This window comes from Globicephala melas, chromosome 1 (assembly GCF_963455315.2).
Source record: "Globicephala melas chromosome 1, mGloMel1.2, whole genome shotgun sequence".
In the NCBI taxonomy this organism is placed as follows: domain Eukaryota; kingdom Metazoa; phylum Chordata; class Mammalia; order Artiodactyla; family Delphinidae; genus Globicephala; species Globicephala melas.
Genome location: NC_083314.1, coordinates 23,233,259 through 23,255,436, shown reverse-complemented (window position 1 = coordinate 23,255,436; position 22,178 = coordinate 23,233,259). Strand labels below are relative to the sequence as shown.

The window sequence follows — 22,178 nt, the reverse complement described above, 5'->3', positions numbered from 1 at the left end:
CCCTTGTAATATACGAGAGCAAACATGCACACAGCTCTCCTGGGCTCTCGGGAGAGAAATGGGCTTCCAGCGGCCTCAGCTGGAGCCAGAGCCCCCTCCAGGGTGCAGGAAGTGCACAAGCAGTGGCTACCTCCAAGGTGGGGAGTTTGGGAATTGTTTGGTGTTAACGTTCTGCTCTCCAGTGGATCTGAGGGGCAGCGTCCCTTATTGCAGTCATCCACTCCTTCCTCTGCAGCCCCAGCAGTAGCTTCTGGAACACTGCCAGCCCCCTCGAGGTCCCCATTTGTCACATTGTAAGACTCTCCCCCATAAAAGGGCAGGACTAGAGAGACCCTCTGTGTCTCCCTCCTTCCCTCCCCCTCATCTTTCTCTGCCCCCTTCCTCCTGTAACTCCAATCTGTTTTCCTTCCTTACAATTGCTTCTCCTTTTCTTCTCCTCCTCTACTGATTATCCTTGGCTTCAGCTGTGTCCCTCAGTGTCCAAGGGGGGCCGAGACCCTGTGACCCTACCCCTGCCATCTCCCTTTGACCCAGTGGACAACAGAGCCTAGCATTTGCCCAGTGAGGTGGATACACACTGTTTTAACAGGGGAGAAAATTAGGCCTCTGTGCCTCATTTCCCATAGCAATGCACTGTGATGAACTTGATCTCCATCAGAGTGACAGTTACTGAGCAGTCTCCTGGGCATCAGACCATTTCATCCTCACAGCAACTGCACAAGACGGTATTGCTATGATCCCTGCTTTATAAATGAGGGAACAAAATTAGTTACATCTCTGGGAGATGTAACTAATCTGCCTGCGGTCACACAGCTAAAAGTGGCAGAGCTGGTATCTAAACCTGTATCTGCTTGTTTCCAGAACCAAGGCTCTTAATCTCAGTGTTGTGGGCTTCATCCTCTACACATGTGGCAAACATATTTTCTGTTTCCTTTCTAGTGAGCATTGGCTTCATCAATGACCCACACTGACATCAACCCAATAATCATGACTGTGTGGGTGCAGTTTTCCATCAGTTAAAAATCCACTTAATCCAGAAAACAAACTTATGGTTACCAGGGGGAAAGAGATAAATTGGGAGATTGGGACTGACATATACCCACCACTATATATAAAATAGATAACTAATAAGGACCTACCATATAGCACAGGGAACTCAATACTCTGTAATGACCTGTATGGGAAAAGAATCTAAAAAGAGTGGATATATGTATATGCATAACTGATTCACTTTGCTGTACACCTGAAATTAACACAATGTGTAAATCAACTATACTCCAATAAAATTTTTTTAAAAATCCACTTAATCCACCATCAACGGGCCCACATTTCTTCAGCTTGGCTGCAAGGACTTGAGGCATTTCATCAAATGTTTTGCTGAAGTCAAGTCTACATTCCAACATGAAATTTCATCAAGACTTTACCTCCCAAGGCTCCCTGAAGTAATAAACCAACACCCAACAAGCTCCCCCAACCCTCCCCAAGTCTTTCTGTGCTGTTATATCTGGCCTGGCCCTGATCAAGGCGCTCCTCTGACCTCCTGAAAGCAAGATCGAAAAGACTAGTGGTGTTTGGAAGTGATAGCGGGCAGTGGGAGGAGGTAGAGGGTGAAGTGTGACAGCGGCTGCCAGGTGGCAGAAGTGAGATTAAAATGGATTCGAAAAGTGGCTGGCGCAGCGGTGAGGAGAGGTGGCCTTCCATCAGTGTGGGGCAGCAGCCTGAAAGATGAGCTGGGGCCCAAGGTCCTCCCTACAGGCTCTTCCTTCTTTTCTGGAGCAGGGCTTGCAAACTGAAGCCTGCAGCCACCAGGCCAAGACCCTAAATAGGGGAAGTTGGTCCTGGGGGAAGTGATAAATGATTTGCATGTAAAGTACGCCTGGCACATGTCAGAACTCCCTAAGTGTTCATTGTTATTATCAGTTGCTATTATCATCATCATCATCATTATTACCACTATTATTAGAGAAGCAGCTGTGGCTCAACCCCAGACACAACTATCGTCCTTCAGCAAGGTGGATGTAGTGATGCCAGATTTCCCAATACGTCAAAGAAGCTGGGAATCTGGATTTTTGTTTAAAATCTCTCCATTTTTCCATTTGGCAACTAATGCAATTAGAACAAAAACCAGTGCCTGTGTGGACCAGACGAAAGCAGCCTGTGGGCCACCCTCAGGCCTGTATGCTCAGTCCTGGAGCCTGTGGCAGAAGCTCTGTGCCCAGGATCCCACAATCTCTGGGGATTAGGGACGTGGCTGTGACAGTCTTCCAAGCCTCCTTGTGTCCCACACCCCTACACACACACACACACACACACACACACACACACACACACACACACACACAAACCCCAGAAGCACTCCAGGGACGTTGCATCCCCAGCTGAGCCCTTGAGCCTGACAAGAAGCCAGCTGCACTTCCAGCCTGGCAAGGAGAGCGGTGAAGGGAGAACGGTGGCCAGCCGGGAAGAGAAGGGCTCACGCAGCCCTCTTCAAGGAAGAAGCCCAGGGTCCCCGCACGGCCCACAGCACTGGGCAGCTCAGCCGCTGCTTGGCTGAGGGAGCAGAAGGAACCAGCCACGGACCATGAGAGGTTCCCTGCTTCCTGGGCGCTGAGAACATCTCCCCTGAGCAAAAATGGGCTTGAGTTGGATTAGGTCCCTTCTGCTGCCCACCTTCTCTGCCCTCCTGCCTTAGAGTTGTGACTGCAGTGGCTGCCACTATGAATGTGGGGTGGCCGCTGTCACAACAAGTATGTCAGAGCATAAACAAAGAAAGTGAAGCACGCCTGTAAAGAAGACCAGAGAACTCCCAAAGCTGTGGTCTGCCCGTAACCGCCAAACCAAAAGGGTGGAGTGATGCCCCGTGGTGCCGGGTAGCCTGTCCCTGAACTGTGGGCGGGCTGGGGGGGACCGTCGCCCAGGAGCTGTGGTTGTCCTTTCCCTCAGCTCCCTTTGTCCATAGTTCTCAGCGAGAGGGGGTGCATCAGAGCAGCCTCTAGAACCTTCTCTGGGGTCCTTTCCCTCCAAAGCTCTTCTCTGCAAGACCCTGGAGGAGTTCTATTGATGCTTTCATGTAAGGGGATATCGCATCAGCCCCTCTTTGCAGAATTTCTCCTGTTTTTGAGAAAGGCGATCATCTAGGAATGGGAAGGGTGGGGATGGGAAACAACTCAATACCATCATCATCATAGTTACATTTTTGTTGCTTTTAACAGCTTTATTGAGGTATTACTGACATACAATACATAGTTAAAGTATTCAATTTGGTAAGTTTTGACACATGTACACACCCATGAAACATTCAACACAATCAAGATAGTGAACATACCCCGAAGTTTCCTTGGTGTCCTTTGTCATCCCTCCCCTCCCCTCCCTTCATCCACAGGCAACCACTGATCTTTCTGTCACCAGAGATTAGTTTGCGTTTTCTGGAGTTTTATATAAATGGAATCTTACAGTATGTATTCTTTTTCTGTCTGGCTTCTTTCACTCAGCATAACTGTTCTGAGATCCAGCCACGTTGCTGCGTTGCTGCTCGTATCAGTAGTTCATTCCTTTTTGTTACTGAGTGGCTTCCATTATATGAACATAATTACTTTATATATATATAATTACTTTGTATTAAGTACTTCCTATATGCCAGGAACTCTACTAGTGAGTTCACATACATTATCTTTTTCAGTCCTCAAACTGATCCGCAAATAAGAACAGTAATCTTCACTTTACAGTTGAGACAAGCAAGGCTCAGAAACGTTAAGAAAACTTCCCACAGGTCACACAGCAGGGAAGTGTAACATTCAGGAGATGAACCTGTCTCCCTGCACTGAGCTATACTGCGTGTGCAGTGTTCCCTCTGAGCACCTGGCCATCCCAGGTGTCCCGGGCTGCTCAGCAGCGGGATGCCTTTGCCCTTCCCTCCTAGCTCCACCCCACGGGCCCGGGAGCACAGCGGACCGGCCTGGCCGCCTTGGTCCCACCTCCTCTCGCGACCGTGACACTCTGGGCACATTGCCCGTGGAGAGGAGGAGGTCAGAAGAAAGGGGCCCGAGCACCTGGAGGCTTGAACCCCTTCTGCCCACAGCACCCCCCCACCTGTTTGCAGAAGAAGATTTTTACTGGAGTCAACTTGTTTTGAGCTGAGGTGGAACACGCTCCCCGAGCCTATCAATAGAACGAGGCAGAAGGGTGACCACGCGGCAGATGGCACGGGTGGGTGGAGCGGCTCCTCTGTCGTGTTCGGCGGTGGTGAGAGATTCCCGACTGCGGGCACCGGCACTTCCCTTCTCCTCCATCCCTTCAGCCCACTGCAGCTGAGCTTCTTCCGTCACAATCCGCCTTTTCCGGGTTACCGGAGATCCTGCAAAGGCCTCTGGGAGCGAGGCCGCCGGGCGGATGAGCACCAGGGCCTCAGGGCCGCACCTGCGAATCCCGAGAGCAAGCTCCTCCCTCGTGTTTCCGGACACCATGTCTCCAAGTGCCCTGCAGAAGGGCGGGAATCGCTGTCGCTGGGGCCTGTGTTCAATGATTCACATCCCACCCCACCTGCCTCTTCTGGGACTTCGCATGGCCCGGGCCTGGCATCTTCAATCTGCCCCTCTCGCCTTGCACCTTCTTTGGGGCAGACTTCCTTTACCCAAATCAAAATCCTTCTCTTGATTCTGCTTCCCCTTCACGTTACCAAACTTCCTAAATTATCTCCTCCGAAGACCTCCCCACCCCCTGGAACTGTACGTATATACATACAGTAGAATATTATTCAGCCTTCCAAAGGAACTAGGTTGACCTCCCTAACAATCCTCTCCAATGAGTGCCTTTGGGGACGCGCATCCTACCTGTGATTCCCTGTTGGAAAAGCATCATGCCCATTAGGCTGCCAGCACCACGTGGCAGGGCCTCCCCAGTCCATCACTGTGGTTTCTGCAGCACCCAGCACAGTGCCTGCATCCAACAAATGCTCAGTGAATACGTGATTTCTTGAAATAAGGTTTTAATACTTGCAAGAGTAAACAATGTATTATTTAGAGGTATATATATTTAGTAAAACTATAAAGAAAAGCAAAAGAATTACACGCTCAAGATAAGGATGAAGTCATACCCATTAGGATAGCTATTTAAACACACACACACACACACACACACACACGGAAAAACAAATGCTGGCTGTGGAGAAATTGAGACCCTTGTACATTGCTGGTGAAAATGTAAAATGATGCAGCCACTGTGGAAAACAATCTGGCAATTCCTCAAAATTCAACATAGAATTACATTTGACCCAGCAATTCCCACTTCTGGGTATATACACAAAAGAAAGCTGGGACTCAGCTATCTGTGCACCAGTGTTCGTAGTAGCACTATTCACAATAGCCGAAAGGTGGAAACAACCCAAATGTCCATCAACAGATGAATGGATAAGTAAGATGTGGTATATACATACATACAGTAGAATATTATTCAGCCTTTAAAAGGAAGAAAATTCGGACACAGGCTACAACATGAATGGACCTGGAAAACATTATGGTGAGTAAAATAAGCCAATCACCAAAGGACGAATATTGCCCTTATCTACTTACATGAAGTACCTAGAGTAGCCAAATTCATAGAGGAAGAAGGTAAAAACAGTGGTTACGAGGTCTGGGGAAGGGAGGAATGAGGAGGTATTGTTTAACTCAGTTTATTTAACTTTAGTTTGGGATGATGAAAAAGTTCTGGAGGTGGATACTGGTAATAGTTGCACAACAATGTGAATGTTCTTAATGCCACTGAACTGTACACTTAAAAATTATTAGAATGGCAAGTTTTATGTTATATATATTGTACCACATTTAAAAAAACAAAACAAAAAAACCAAGATGTTGGTCACTGCAGCGGGAGGGAGGGGGAAAAAGAAAGGGCTACAACTGTACCGAGGGTGAGTCCTCGAGTACTCAGACTCTTATACTTGTTTAGTACATTGCCTATATCCAGCCACACCTGCCCCCTCTGCAACAACACAGGTATGCTATGCACCTTATTTCATGGATTCTAAAGCTCACATGTTAAAAATGTAATCTCTCTGAAATTGGGATGCATCTCACAACCAATGTGGTAAGAATGGCCTTGTGCCATAGTTTAGGTGGTAGGCTATTATCTTTCTCTGTGGTACATAAAACAATGCTGCCTCTGGGACTTCCCTGTAGTTAAGGGAAGTGTCCAGTGGTTAAGACTCCGTGCTTCCACTGCAGGGGGCGTGGGTTCGATCCCTGGTCAAGGAACTAAGATCCTGCATGCCAAGCAGCATGGCCAAAAAAAAAAAAAAGATGCTTCTGACAATTGATGGTGTCTAAGAGCAGATGAAATACAGGGTATGTATTTGTAAGTAAAAATATTTCATAATAAATTTTTATTTATTTTTATTGAAGTATAGTTGATTTACAATGTTGTGTTAGTTTCAGGTGTACAACGAAGTGATTCAGTGATTCTTTTTCATATTCTTTTCCATTATAGTTTATTACAAGATACTGAATATAGTTCCGTATACTATACAGTAGGACCTTGTTGTTTATTTTATATATAGTAGTTTTTATCTGCTAATCCCAAACTCCTAATTTTCTTTATCTGCTAATCCCAAACTCCTAATTTATCACTCCCTGCCCCTTTCCCCCTTTGGTAACCATAAGTCAATCTCTGAGAGTATGTTTCTGTTTTGTAAATAGATTCATCATTTATATCATATTTTAAATTCTACATGTAAGTGATATCAGATGATATTTGTGTTTTTCTGTCTGACTTCACTTAGTATCATAATCTCTAGGTCCATTCATGTTGCTGCATTTGGCATTGTTTCTTTTTTTTTTTTTTTTGGCTTCACTGGGTCTTCGTTGCTGTGTGCGGGCTTTCTCTAGTTGTGGCGAGCAGAGGCTACCCTTCATTGCGGCGCGCGGGCTTCTCATTGCGGTGGCTTCTCTTGTTGCAGAGCACAGGCTCTAGGCACGCGGGCTTCAGTAGCTGCAGCACGCGAGCTCAGTAGTTGCGGCTCATGGGCTCTAGAGCACGGGCTCAGTAGTTGTGGCACACAGACTCAGTAGTTGTGGCACATTGGCTTAGTTGCCCCACGGCATGTGGGGTCTTCCCGTACCAGGGATTGAACCCGTGTCCTCTGCATTGGCAAGCAGATTCTTAACCACTGGACCACCAGGGAAGTCCATTTCATTCTTTTTTATGGCTGATTTAGATAGATAGGTAGATAGATAGATGTGTATAGCTATATCACATCTTCTTTATCCGTTCATCTATTGATGGACACTTGGGTTGCTTCCACGTCTTGGCTATTGTAAATAGTGCTGCTATGAACATTGGGATGCATGGATCTTTTCGAATTAGAGTTTTCTCCAGGTATATGCCCAGAAGTGAAAATGCTGGATCATATGGTAACTCTATTTTAAGTTTTTTAAGGAACCTCCATACTGTTTTCCATACTGGCTGCACCAATTTACATTCCCACCAAGAGTGTAGGAGGGTTCCCTTTTCTCCACACCCTCTCCAGCATTTATTATTTGTAGGCATTTTGATGATGGCCATTCTGACCCGTGTGAAGTGATACCTCATTGTAGTTTTGATTTGCATTTCTCTAATAGTGATGTTGAGCATCTTTTCATATGCCTACTGACCAACTGTATGTCTTCTTTGGAGAAATGTCTATTTAGGTCTTCTGCCCATTTTTTGATTGGGTTGTCTGGTTTTTGATATTGAGTTGTATAAGCATAACAAATTTTTAAATAACAGTTCTATTGACATATAATTCACATACAATACATTCACCCATTTAAAGTATACAATTCAATGGGTTTTAGTATATTCACAGAGTTGTGCAATCACACAATACATGGTCTTTTGTGACTGGCTTTTCTTACTTAGCGTGTTTTCAAGTTTCATCTGTGTTGTAGCATTATACTTAATTTTTAAAGTGATCCATTCACTTCTCTACTCACTGGAATCTGGCTTCTGAATCCACCTCTTTATTAAAATGACTCATGTAGGTCACAAGTAATTTCCTCATTATACAGTCTAGTGGACTGTATAATGTAAGACTGTAAGGCTGTAAGGCTTTCCTTTCCCTACTCCCATATCTCAGGCTTCATTTCAACCTCATTCAGCACAAATACGGGTTGAGTGTTCACTAAATGCCAATTTTTACTGGCATCACTCACTTCCTTCTCTCTGACATGCTCCTTCCTTAAATTCCACACCTCATGCTCATTTGCCTGTTTCTCTGTCTGGACCTTCTCTGTCTGCTTCCTTGGTTCTCCCTTCCCCTCTCCTTTGGCTTCTCTTTGGCCTTTGTCCCCTCCTTTGACGTTCTTCCAGTGATATCCAGCAGACTGGTATCCTCCATGATCAGGCCCTCAATCTGACACAACCCTCAATCAGGTTGTATCTTCAACCCTAACCTCTGTTTCTCCACCTGCCTGCTAGACCTTTCTCCCTGGGTGTTGCACGGGTGCCTCACATTCCATGCTAGATGGAATCTCTCCTCTGCATAACCCAGCACTCCTCTTAAGCCACTTAAATTCTGCCTTATACTCTTTCATTCAACAAAATTATTTACTCGAGGCCTGTGTCACAACCGTGCTCCACCAGATCATTGGTCAGGCCAAGAATCATCCTAGCTTGATCCCCCTCTTCGTATTTATTGGAGCAGGAGGTACTGGAGGAGCACTGTATGTCTGGAGCCTGGCATTGTTCAACCCAGATGTCAGTTGGGACAGAAAGAATAACCCAGAACCCTGGAACAAAGTGGGCTCCAATGATTAATACAAGTTCTACCCAGTGAATGTAGATTACAGCAAAGTGAAGAAAGAAGGTCCAGACTTCTAAATGAAACATTTCACTATAAAGCTGCTTAGAATGAAGGTCTTCCAGAAGCCATCTGCACAATTTTGCACTTGACCAGGAAATAGTTCCCCTCTCAATGCATGATTATGTTGGTGTATTGTGTTGGGGTTTACACTGATTAATAAATAATCTGAAACTTAAAAAAAAAAAAAAGTTACTGAGAATCTGTTGCTGTTGGAAGTACTAAAGACATGTTAGAAAAGAAAACAAAGTCCCTTTTCTCCAAGAGCTTCCCCTCTAGGGAGAGAGCCAGGTGGTCAACCATGAACCTGCAATATGGCTGGTGGTGATGAGTTCCTTAAAACAATTAGAACAGGGTAAAGGGATCAAAAGTGACAGTGGGCTGTGCTGGCTATTCTCTGCTTACTGTCCCTCCCTCCCATACAATTCACCCATCGTCCTCCCTCTCAGCCCTGTTCCATGCCCCAGGGACTGGCCTACAAGGCTTCTTTCACCCAAGCTCCCTCACCCTCTGCCTTCCTATTGGCTTAGGCAGAAAGAGGAGATGAGAGAATGGGGGGCAGTGGTGTGGCAGTAAGTGTTTAGCAACCAGCTCTCCAAGGAAAAGCAACCTGATTTGTAGCATTTGCCCATTTCTGTGGTGTAAATACTCCACCTTGAGAGATTTCAAACAGCCATCTTGATGTCGGAGTTGGAAAGAGATGCTTACCGTGGGCCCTGATGAACCAGGATAAGCCAGTTTCAACACACCATTGGTGGGAGGAGAGGGAATGTCTTCTCAGCTTCCTCTTGTCCTCGGTCCCGGCAGGGGCTGCATCCCTTCAGGACTGCAGCTCTAGACAACAGTGCCTCTTAGGCCACTCCAGCTCTAACGAGATGCTGAGACTCCCATTCCCTCCTCCTACCTCTTCAGGTCTGGGATTGGGAACAGCCTCTCAGTGAAGCTGGTCCCTGGGTTCCTCACTATCCCTAGTTTCCTTTCCCTACTCCCAGCTCTTCATTAATGTTCTTCAAAATCCTTGTGGAATGTACCTTCTGTTTCCCGTGGGACCCGGACTCATACAGGAGGGCTGTCTTTTTCCGTAGAGTGCACAGGAAGGCCTTTCTGATACTGTAACACTGAAGCACAGAATGAGGGTGTGGGAAGTGATTTGTGTGTTGATCCTGCCACCTCCTCTCCAGTTTCCCCATCCCCATGCCTGGTAACCATTTCTCTTGTATTTGATTTCTAGCAGTGCCAATCTCAGTTCTTTGCATGTATCCAAAAAAACATTTGTTGAATTGTACCAAAACAGGGCCATCTATTGCTTTTCTTCTGCTCTCTAAAAAGTGTTCCTTGTTCCTATGAATTTCACTAATGCTCTTTCATTCTTCATTTGAATCTTCTATTGGGTCCATGCCCAGTGAGCCAGTGCTAACAGAAGCTGGTATGAAATCCTCCTACAAAAATTACAGTCCTCAAAAGAAAAAAAAAAACAAAAAACACCACCATTTTTATAAGAGGACTTTTTATAAGTCCTCTTATAAAAATTGCTGGATTTGAGACCACAGTAGATAATTTACATAGGTTGAGAAGGTGAATTCAAAAGCCATTAAATCTAAGCCTGTGAAATAAAAATCAGCAGAGTTTGCTACAATTGTACTTAAACTCAACATGAAGGCCAAATGGTAACATAGCATTCTGAAGTTACACCACTTTATACAGCAATACCACCAGTGTTCATGCTGCCTGGTGGGCCTGGGTCTGAGAACATAACGTTCCTGCTGTGGTTCTGCACTCCCCTCCCCGCCGGCTGTTAACCCCCTGTGCCAAGGTAGGCTGGCTTCATGAGACCCATTGTGTCCACACCCACTTCACCCACCAAGTGGACCTCTTTCATCATGTCAACCAGCCTATCTGCAGAGGTATCAGCTTGGTAGGGAGAATGAACTCTTTGTGGAGAAGATTAGGATTAGGGCTGGGATTTGGGTTGAGGTTTGTGAACGTTAATTTTATGTGTCAACTTGGCTGGGCCATGGTGGGCCAGATATGTGATTAAACATTACTCTGAATGTGTCTGTGTCTGTAAGGGTGTTTTTGTTTATTTATATAATTTTTTATTTGTTTTATTTATTTATTTTTGACTGCATTGGGTCTTCGTTGCTGCGTGCAGGCTTTCTCTAGTTGCGTCGAGCAGGGGCTACTCTTCATTGTGGTGCATGGGCTTCTCATTGTGGTCGTTTCTCTTGTTGTGGAGCACAGGCTCTAGGAGTGCAGGCTTCAATAGTTGCAGCACATGGGCCTTAGAGCATGTGGGCTTCAGTAGTTGCAGCATGTAGGCTCAGTTGTTGTGGCTCATGGGCTCTAGAGCACAGACTCAGTAGTTGTGGCGCACAGGCTTAGTTGCTCCGTGGCATGTGGGATCTTCCTGGACCAGGAATGCAACCCGTGCCCCCTGCATTGGCAGGCAGATTCTTAACCACTGTGCCACGAGGGAAGTCCCAGTGAGGGTGTTTTTGCATGAGATTAATGTTTAAAGCAGTGACTTTGAGTGAAACAGATTGCCCTCCATACTGTGGGTGGGCCTCATCCAATCAGTTGACAGTCTAAATAGAATAAGACTGACCTTTCCTGAGCAAGAGGGAATTCTGCCAGCAGACAACCTTTGGACTTGACCTGCAACACCAGCTCTTCCTGCAGATGTTGGACTTGCCATCCTCCATAATCATGTAAGCCAATTCCTGAAAATACATCTTTCTTTATATATACACATCTAATTGGTTCTGTTTCTCTGGAGAACCTGACTAATACAAGGTTGGAGTTGTGACTGGATTTAGGGTTAAAGTTAAGGTTAACATTAGGGCAGTGTTACAGTTAGGGTTAAGATTCGAGGGAGATCGGGGCTAGAGTTGGCATTCAGGTTGAGTTTGAGGTAGGGGTAGGGTTAGCATGAAGGGTAAGGTTAGGAATCAGGTTAGAGTAGGGTTAGGATTAGGGTTGGGTTGAAGTTAGGGTTAGAGTTAGGGTTAATTTTAGGATAGGGATCAAGTCAGTTAAAATTAAGTTTAGTTTTTAGGATGAATTGGGAGATTGGAATGGACATATATACACCAATATGTATAAAATTGATAACTAATAAGAACCTGCTGTACAAAATAAATAAATAAATAAAATTCAAAAAAAAAGAATATAGTTACCAATTAAAAAAATGTTTAGTTTTTAAACAATGCCTGGGGTTAAGGAACGTTAAGGTGTGGACTAGGGCTTAACAGCTAATGGTGCATCCTATCACCCTGGGCTGCCTAACTCAAGACTGCTTTTGCAGTAAGAGAGAAATAAATTTTCTTAGCCTCTGTTATTTTGTATATTATTGTTTTATGCAGCTGAACCAGACCCTGATTAATCCAGCACCCCAGAATGGGGTTACCTACTGCCCTAGATGCATGCCAGGCACCTGTGCCTCCGCCATCAGCATATTTAGATCACGGTCCTGCGAGCACTTGTCCATGTTTTTTTGTCTGTATTCCTATTTGGCTCTGAGGTACCAGACAGCAGGAATTTAAGTTCCCAGCACATATATAGTGCCTGGGTCAGTACCCCACAAGGAACGTTAGTGTCCCTATCTTTACTATTAAACATGGAATCCTGGCCCCCTTGGCCATATGTCTGGCCTCAAGCATCCTCAGAGCCACCTCTATATGAGAAGCCTGGAGGACAGGACTGCCCTCTGCCCATGCACTACCTCTGCAGAGGTCTGACCAGGCCAGTATGAAAACAGTAGTATGGGCAAATTCTGCCCATGACACGGACTCCTTCTAAATGCAGTGATCAATTAATTGCTATGACCAGGCCCCCAAGAAGCTGCTGGGACAGGAGGCAACCTGCACAGACTTACTGCAGAGCTGGGATTGAGGGTAAAGTTAGGAAGGGCTGCCTCATTCTTGGGCAAGACCAACCCAAACTGTGCTCACATTCTGATTCCCAACTGCTTGTTCAGAGATAGCAAATAACGGTAGCAATTATTATTATTATTATTGACGTTTACAATATGACAGACTCCATTCTAAACGCTGTATCTGGATCATCTCATCGAATCCTTACAGTAGCCCTATGAAGTAGATATTCTTTTCCCTTTTTACAGGTGAGAAACAGAGGCATAGAGATGTTAAATAATGTGCCGAGGTCACAGAGCTGGTAAGCGGTACAGCTGGGATCAGAACCCGGACAGTCTGAGACCAGAGCCCATGCTCTTAAGCACCACGCTCCACTTCCCTCCTAAAAGACCCACTCATTCAGCAAATAATAATACTTACTGTCTGTTGAACACTTTCTATGAGTCAGGCTCCACACCAGTGGCTCTCAACTAGGGCAATTTTGCCCCCCAGGGAATATGTGGCGATGTCTGGGAACAGTTTTGAGTATCACCACTGTGGTGAGGTGTACCGTGGCACTGAGTGTGTAAAGGAGAGGAATGCTGCTAAACTTCCTACAATGCCCAGCACAACACAGAATTATCCAGCCCAAAATAGTGCCAAGGCTGGGAAATTCTGCTCTATCCTAAACACTGTACATTGTTTGCTTTAATCATCATAATAATCCTGTGAAACAGTTGCTATTATTCCCATTTTACAGGTGAAAAAACTAAGGTTTAGACTGAGATTAAATAATTTCTCCACAGTTACATAGCAAGTGGATGAGGAGATAATTCAAACCAAGGTCTGTTGGATTCCTAAACACTTTCTGCATCCAGGCACTGTGCTATTTGATTTATATATTGTATAAAGTTTCCTATGGCTACTATCAAAAACTACACAAACTTGGTGGCTTAAATCAACAGAAATGTATTCTCTCAGCGTTCTGGAGACCAGACATCTGAAATCAGTGTCCCTGGGCCAAAATCAAGGTGTCAGCAGGGCCACACTCCTTCCAGAGGTTCTAGGAGAGAATCCACAAGTCAGCATTCCTAGGCTTGTGGCCACATCATTCCAATCTTCAAGGCCAGCATCTTCGAATCTCTTTCCTCCATCTTCACATCACCTTCTCCTTTGTGTGTGGTCAAATCTCCCTCTGTCTCCCTCTAATAAGGACACATGTGATCATAGTTAGAGCTCGCTCAGGTAATTCAAAATAGTCTCCCCAGCCCAAGATCTTTCACTTAATCATAACTGCAAAGATCCTTTTTCCAAATAATTTAAAATTTACAGGTTCCAGGGATTATGGTCTAATATCTTTGGAGGCCATTATTCAGCCCACTTCACATATATCTTCCCAACGCTGCTCACAGTTTTATTATGCCTGTTTTACAGATATACCCGGCTCTGAGGGACATGATCTGAGCTCTGGATGGGTATGGCCAAGTCTATGACCCCTATCAGAGGAACCAAAAGCCTGTTCAGGAACAACCCCACACTCACCACACACATACAAGCACACACAAACGTAGATTGATCCGACAGATTTGGCCTTACAATAATTACTTCTAAATTCAGAAAATATTTTTCTAACTGTAAATTACACTGCGTTTTTAAAGTTGCTAGAGAAGACTGCTTTTTAACCCACCTCTGTAGGCTTTATTTGCAAAGTGAAGACGTTCTTATAATGCAAATAACTGCTCCCTAGTCTAGCTGTACCTTAACGCTGACTTTTTAATGAGGTTTTTTTAAAGTCAGGGACTCCACTGGTACTATAATATACTAATACCTAATATCTGTTCTACCTTTTTGTTTAACACTTCGTATTGACCAAGGGACTTTGGTCTATATTAGCTCCTATGCTCTACATGCTGGTCTATATTAGCTCCTATGCTCTGCATGCTAAGTCGGGGGCAGTGTGGGTGCCCGATGTGACAAGTGAAACAGGACACGTAAAGTAAACATCAGTGACGATGCCACTTCATCAGGCAGTTTCCAGGTAGCTCCAAGGGAGAGTTCTCAGAACATTCCTTCTTGTTCTACCTTCAGAAGATTAAGATTTGGACTCATTAAAACACAGGTAACCACACCTCACCCAAGAAGATATACAGATGGCAAACGGGCATGTGAAAAGATGCTCTACATCACATGCCATGAGGGAAGTGTAAATTAAAGCAATAATGAGACAGTACTACATACCTATTAGAATGGCCAATACCTGGAACACGGACAACATCAAATGCTGGCGAGAATGTAAAAATAACAGGAACTCTCTCATTCACTGCTGGTGGGAACGCAAAGTGGTACAGCCACTTTGGAAGACAGCTTGGTAGTTTCTTACAAAACTAAACATACTCTTACCATATGATCCAGCAATCACGCTCCTTGGTATTTACACAAATGAGTTGAAAACTTACGTCCACACAAAAACCTGTACACTGTTTATAGCACTGTAAAGATGTTTATTTATAATTGTCAAAACTTGGAAGCCACAAAACTTCAGTAGGTGAATGGATAACTAAACTATAGTACATCTAGACAATGGAATATTATTCAATGCTTAAAAAAAACAAAGGAGCTATCAAGCTATGAAAGGACATGGAGGAATCTTAACTGTATATGACTAAGTTAAAGACAATCTGAAGAGGCTGCATACTGTGTGATTCGAACTCTATGACATTCTGGGAAAGGTAAAACTATGGAGACAGTAAAAAGATCACTGGTGGTCAGGAGTTGGGGGAAGGAGGGATAAATAGGCAGAGCACAGAGAATGTTTAAGGCAGTGAAAACACTCTGTATGATACTATACAGGTGGATACACGTCATTATACATTTGTCCAAACCCATAGAATATACAACATCAGGAATGAACCCTGATGCAAACTATGGACTTTGGGTGATGATGATGTGTCGATAGAGGTTCATCAGTTGTGACACATGTATCACTCTGCTGGGGATGTAGGTAATGGGGAAGCTAAGCCTGTGTGGTGGCAGGTGTATGTGGGAACTCTCCATATCTTCCTCTTAATCTTGCTGTGAACCTGACTGCTCTAAAAAAAAATTAAGTCCCTCTTAAAACACACACAGGTGACCTAGGAACCTCTCTGGTGTTCATGAGACCCTTTCATTGATTCATTCATGGGTCGATGTTAGCTGAGAGCCTGTGTGCCAGGCGCTATGGAGACACAATGGGGGGCAAAACCACATCTAGTCCCTGCTTTGATGTTGTTCATGCCTGAATGGGAGGAGTAGACCCTGCACAGTGAGGACCAGTAAGAAAAGGAACGTGGCTCTATGAAAATGGTGGCCCCCAGAGTTGACCTTCCTTTAAGACTTAGTCCAAGTACCACTGATTCCACAGGCTCCCACGGGCCTCATTCTCTGAATTCCAGCGGTCTGGCAAGGCAGCACCCCGCCATCCTCCCATAATGCAGTGTGTCAGAGCCCTCTTATCCAACACTTTCAAACCTGGAAGCCGTTGTGTTAATCGAAACAAAGAGTGAAATCACTTAAAATGAAGTGTCCCTTAAACATTTTAATTTTATGTAAATCACATAAATATTCCTCCATTCCTTTACTGTGGAGTCAAGGCTGTGCTTGTAGATCTGCCATTGCGAGTTATGAGTCCTCTTCTCACAGGAAGCGTGTCCATAATTTATCCCTGAGGATTTCCAGTCTCCATTTCTTTAAAGTGAGGGGAAGTGGTAAAGATGCTTGTGAGGCAATCTGAGTTCAGAATCCTGGCTCTTCAGTATCTTTCCCCCTATCTTTTCCTCTCATCTACATCTAAAAATTTTTTTGTATGATTTGCCTTTATTAAATCTTTCCAAACATTTAGGTTAATTTTCAAAAAAAACCTTTTGCACTCAGATTTTACCAGTTTGCATGATATTAATTAAATTACATTAAATGCAATAACAAATCACAGTCAGGGTTGGGAACAACTGATTCTGGGTAAAAAATACAGGTCGGGACTTCCCTGGTGGTCCAGTGGTTAAGAATCCTCCTTCCAATGCAGGGGACAAGGGTTTGATCCCTGATCGGGGAACTAAGATCCCACATGCCGCAGGGCAGCTAAGCCCGCGCGCTCTAGAGCCCATGTGTCACAACTACTGAGCCCACATGCCACAACTGGAGAGAAGCCCGCGCACCACAACGAAAGATCCCGCATGCCGCAACGAAGGTCCTGCGTGCGCAACTAAGACCTGATGCAGCCAAATAAATAAATAAATATATTTTAAAAACACAAAAAAACATGTCAAGTATGGAGGCAAAAGTGTGCAGGGTTCTGGTGGGTTCTGGATGGTTACACTTTACAGAGGGCATGAGGCTTCCCTGGTGGGCCAGTGGTTAAGACCACTGCAGGGGGTGCAGGTTCGATCCCTGGTCGAAAATGTTTTATGGAGGGCATGGGGAGTGAAGGTGAGTTAGGTGAGTGGGCTAAGCAGAGGATGGTAAGAGGGCCTCTACAGATCCTGGGCCTGAGAGCATACCTGAAGAAGTCCTGGGTCCAAGCTGGTGTAGCTGGGGCATCAGGACCTGCAGGCCCCACGGAAGGCTCTCCCAAGGTGTTTTGGAGGCTGGGGGTTAACTAAAATGGATAAAATCAGAAGACCAGAGCTGGTGGGAAGGAAGTGGGGCAGGGTGCCCTTCTGCAGCTGTCACTCAGGCTCCAGAAGTCCACTGGCAACTCCCAAGATGATCAAAACTAAATTACTGAGGGTTTGTTCTTTGTCTTTGCAACGTGCTCTAACCATGGAAGAAAAAGCCACTTACTGCCCATGTCTCAGCAAAAAAACCTCCGTGCTGTACTCCCAAGGCTGGGCAGAAAGAGGAAGAGTGTTCCTGTTTTGTACCCCTGGCTCCCTGCTGGTCAGGCCGGTTGCACAAGCCTTGGATCAGGAGAGTCCAAAGAGCTGGAATGAAGCGGCAGCCCTACCACTCCGGAGCCAGGGAACTAGGCTGGCCCCTCCTCACTGTTCACAGGAGAGGGATCGTGCTCCACCCAGGGAGCCCCTAGGGATCACTTGCACTATCTCCCTGGCATCTCAACAGTAGTAAGCATCCCCCCCGGGCTGGGCTGAGGTTAGTGGGAGGCGTCCCTGCCTCTCTGGCTGCAGCATCAACAGGTGCCTCTGTTTTGCTCCGAGAAGAATCATTTAGCGTGTTGTTTTTACATTTATGTCAACACGGACTTAGTATGGAGTAGAATGAGAAATCCTCATGATGATTTAAGAGGACACCAGACTTCAGATTTTAAACACACAAGCCACACGGGGCTACACCACAGACCCCTGAGAACAAACCCCCACCCTCTGCCATCCTGCGCTTGGGCATTAGGGGCACGTCCTGGGGAATGGCTGAGACGAGCTGAATCATGTGAATACACTCAGCAAACCACTAAGCGCTAGCAAACAGAGGAGGTTATTCTTATTCATATTCTTTTACTGTGTGTTAGTCTAGGGTCCCCAGCTGGATGGAAAGTTCTCAAGATCAGAAACGATCTTTTTTTCCCTCAAGCTCCCTCTCCCTTTCTTCCCTCTCAGCCTGGCCCTGAGCATACTGCAGGGCTCCATAAGTACAGGGACAGTGAGGGCAATGAGGAGACCTTCAGTTTTAGGTCAGAGTCACCTGGGTGTGAATAAATTTCCACTGAAATTGATGGGAGTCTTCACAGAGACCCTCCCCAAGCCCCAGAGAGAGCCTTGGGGTTGCTAATTGCAATCATCATCCTCTCTGAAGGGTCTGAATCAAGACTGACTCCTAGGCTTTCTGTGCTGTAGAAGAAATCTGAAAAGGGGCCAGAAAGACAGCCCAGAGAGGCCCTGGGAGATGGGGCAGATGGGAAGAGAGAGGTCAAGTCAACCTGCAGAAAGAGAAGGAAAAATACCCATATGCCCTCCAAGGGTTGGCCTGTTCCCTGCAGTGGAGGCCTTGTGGGGGGGATCCGTGCCCTGCCCTGGACAGCAGCTGTTGGGGGCTGAGGGATAAGGGATGTGTATCACAGCAGGTCTCCAAGGGCCACAGAGGATGAACGTGGTCGTGCAGTGGGCGTGACCAGTATGTCCAGGAAGACGCAGCGACCACAATGTCAGAGGGCGATTATCAAGGACACCTGTGTTTGAGAGCCACTCTAAGTTGATATGACATGTGGATAACCGTGTCTGGATGGCGACCACAGGCCACTCCTCACAGCCACAGGCTTGGAAGGAAAGAAGGGAAAGAAGCGGGAAGGACAGAACCCCCAGGAGGAGGCGCATCTGCCATCCCCAGGACAGGGCAGGTGATGTGAAAGGGAGAAGGGGAGTTCAGCACAGGGAACTATATTTGGTATCCTGCAATAAACCATAATAGAAAAGAATACGAAAAAGGAAATATATATATATATATATATATATATATATATATATATATGTAACTGAGTCACTTTTCTGTACACCTGAAACTAACACAACATTGTAAATCAACTATACTTCAATATAAATAAATAGATAGATAGATAAAAGAGGGAGTAGGAGAGGGACAAGTCAACCCCCAAATCATCTTCCCTCCAGCCCTTAGCCAGTGGGGTGGACCCACTCAAGGTCACAAAAAGAAAAAAGGCTGGAGCAGCCCAGGAGACAGAGAACACAGCCACCCTCTCAAGAAAGCAGCCACCGTGGTCCCTCCACAGAGGCATCTGGGACGTTACACAATCACAAGGAGACTGTCTACAGTTCGCTCAAGCTCTGCAAGAAGGAGATCCAGCAGGTTGCTTCCATGTCCTGGCTATTGTAGATAGTGCTGCAATGAACATTGGGGTGCATGTACCCTTTCGAATTATGGTTTTCTCAGGATATATGCCCAGTAGTGGGATTGCTGGACCATACGGTAGTTCTATTTTTAGTTTTTTAAGGAATTTCCTTACTGTTCTCCATAGTGGCTGCACCAATTTACACTCCCACCAACAGGGAAGTCTACTCAATACTCTGTAATGACCTGTATGGGAAAAGAATCTAAAGAAGAGTGGATATATGTATATGTATAATTGATTCACTTTGCTGTACACCCAAAACTAACACAACATTGTAAATCAACTATACTCCAATAAAAATTTTTTTAAAAAGAGAGATCCATCAGGGTTGGCTCTTTCTTAGGAACTTCAAAGCCAAACAGTGTCCCCAGCACGTGATACACAGGTGACATCATGTCTAAGGTGGTGGAAAGAGCAACCCAGATACAGTCAGGGAGACACAGTGACGAGGGCTGGAGATCTCGGTACTGTGACATCTGAGACCAAGGACACAGTGACCTCTGATGCCAGAACAGAAAGCTGCAAAGGGTATCAGGTCTCAAGCATTTGTCCCTAAAGAACACTTTCCAGCTCTGTCATCCCAGCTTAACTAAATAACAAGAGAAGCCTGCAGTCTCAGAGTGGGATGCTGTCTTCTGTTTGAAATCCCATGCTCCACAGCCTAGTATGACCTTGGAGTGGATTCTGTGACGTCAGCCGTGTCTGAGACCCCAATGTCCAGTGAAGCGGAGCCCACCTCACACCCCCGCTCGGCAGAACCACGTGAGTGTCCCCGGCCTCAACTGCTTTCTGGCTTTGGCTCCCCAGGGCTAGGGCTGAAGTCGCAGTCTGAATGTTAGGGACTGCCACCACGACCCCTCCTCTCCCTCCTCCTCCTTTCCTTCCCCTTGGATGTCCCTGAAACTAGATATTCAGTCCAGTCCACAGATTAGCAAGAACAAAACTCATGTTCATTCCCTCAGTATATTCAGGGTAGGAAGGAAAGACCAGCAGCCTTTGCTGGCAATAGAATAAGAAAGTCTATCTAGACAGCTGCTCCTCCAATACAGCAGTCATGAGCCATAAATGGCTACTTAAATTTAAATGAGTTTAAAAAGTTTAAAATTCAACCCCTCAGCTACATGAGCCACATTTCAAGTGTTCAAGGAGCCACATGTGGCTACTAGTCACTGAGCTGGACAGTGCAGAACACAGAATTGAACATTTCCATCATCATAGAAGGTTCTATCAGCCAGCAGTTCCACTCCTAGGGTTATACCCTAGAGAAACCTTCACATATGTGTTCCAGGAGAAACCACAGGAATCTTTATAGCAAAATAATCTATAACAGCAAAACACTAGAAACAGCTTCAGTGTTCATCTTATGCACAGACTATATGGATTACAATGGAAATTAATAACATCTTACACATCTGTGTGGATAAATCTCACATAATGTTCAATTTAAAAAAGCAAGTCAGGGATTTCCCTGGTGGCGCAGTGGTTAAGAGTCCACTTGCCAACGCAGGGGACGCGGGTTCGATTCCTGGTCCGGCAAGATTCCACATGCCATGGAACGACTAAGCCCGTGTGCCACAACTACTGAGCCTGCGCTCTAGAGCCCGTGAGCCACAACTCCTGAAGCCTGCGTGCCTAGAACCTGTGCTCCGCAAAAAAGAAAAGCCACCGCGATGAGAAGCCCGCGCACCGCAACGAAGAGTAGCCCCCGCTCGCCGCAACTAGAGAAAGCCCGTGCGCGGGAACAAAGACCCAACGACGCAGCCAAAAATAAATAAACTTATAAAATAAATAAATAATAAAATAAAAGAGCAAGTCAGCCTTCCCTGGTGGCGCAGTGGTTAAGAATCCGCCTGCCAATGCAGGGGACACGGGTTCGAGCCCTGGTCCAGGATGATCCCACGTGCCACGGAGCAACTAAGCCCGTGCGCCACAACTACTGAGCCCACGCACCTAGAGCCCATGCTCCGCAACAAGAGAAGCCACCACAATGAGAAGCCCGCGCACTGCAACGAAGAGAAGCCTCCGCTCACCGCAACTAGAGAAAGCCTGTGTGCAGCAATGAAGACCCAACACAGCCGAAAGTAAAAATAAATAAATTTATTAAAAAAAAAAAAAAGCAAGTCTCCATCAACGGACAAATAGATAAACAAAATGTGGCATATCCATACCATGAAATATTATTTCATGATAAAAAGGAATGAAGTACTGATACAGGCTGTGATATGGCTGAATCTTGAAATCATCACACTAAGTGAAAGAAGCCAGTCACAAAAGACCACATATTATGAAAGGCCAGAATAGGCAAGTCCTATTTTTTCTGTCCTAGAGACAGGAAGTAGATTAGTGGTTGCTTAGAACTGAGACTGGGGCTGGGGCTGGGGAGAAAGGAGAGTGATAACTAGAGTTTATTTTTGGGGTGATGAAAATGCTCTAAAATTGACTGTGGTGATGGATGCATATATCTGTGAATATACTAAAACCATTAAAATGTATACTTTAAATGGGTGAATTGTGTATATGGTATGTGAATTATATCTCAATATGGCTGTCTTAAAATAAAATGAAGGGACTTCCCTGGTGGTCCAGTGGGTAAGACTCTGCGCTCCCGATGCAGGGGGCCTGGGTTCAATCCCTGGTCAGGGAACTAGATCCCACATGCATGCTG

The 22,178-nt window shown here is 45.5% G+C and overlaps 1 pseudogene; it reads left to right on the top strand.

The window, feature by feature from the left end:
• Positions 1–5,493: 5,493 nt before the first annotated feature.
• LOC115859538 (cytochrome c oxidase subunit NDUFA4 pseudogene) lies at positions 5,494–8,850 on the top strand (annotated as a pseudogene).
• The last annotated feature ends 13,328 nt before the right edge of the window (positions 8,851–22,178 follow it).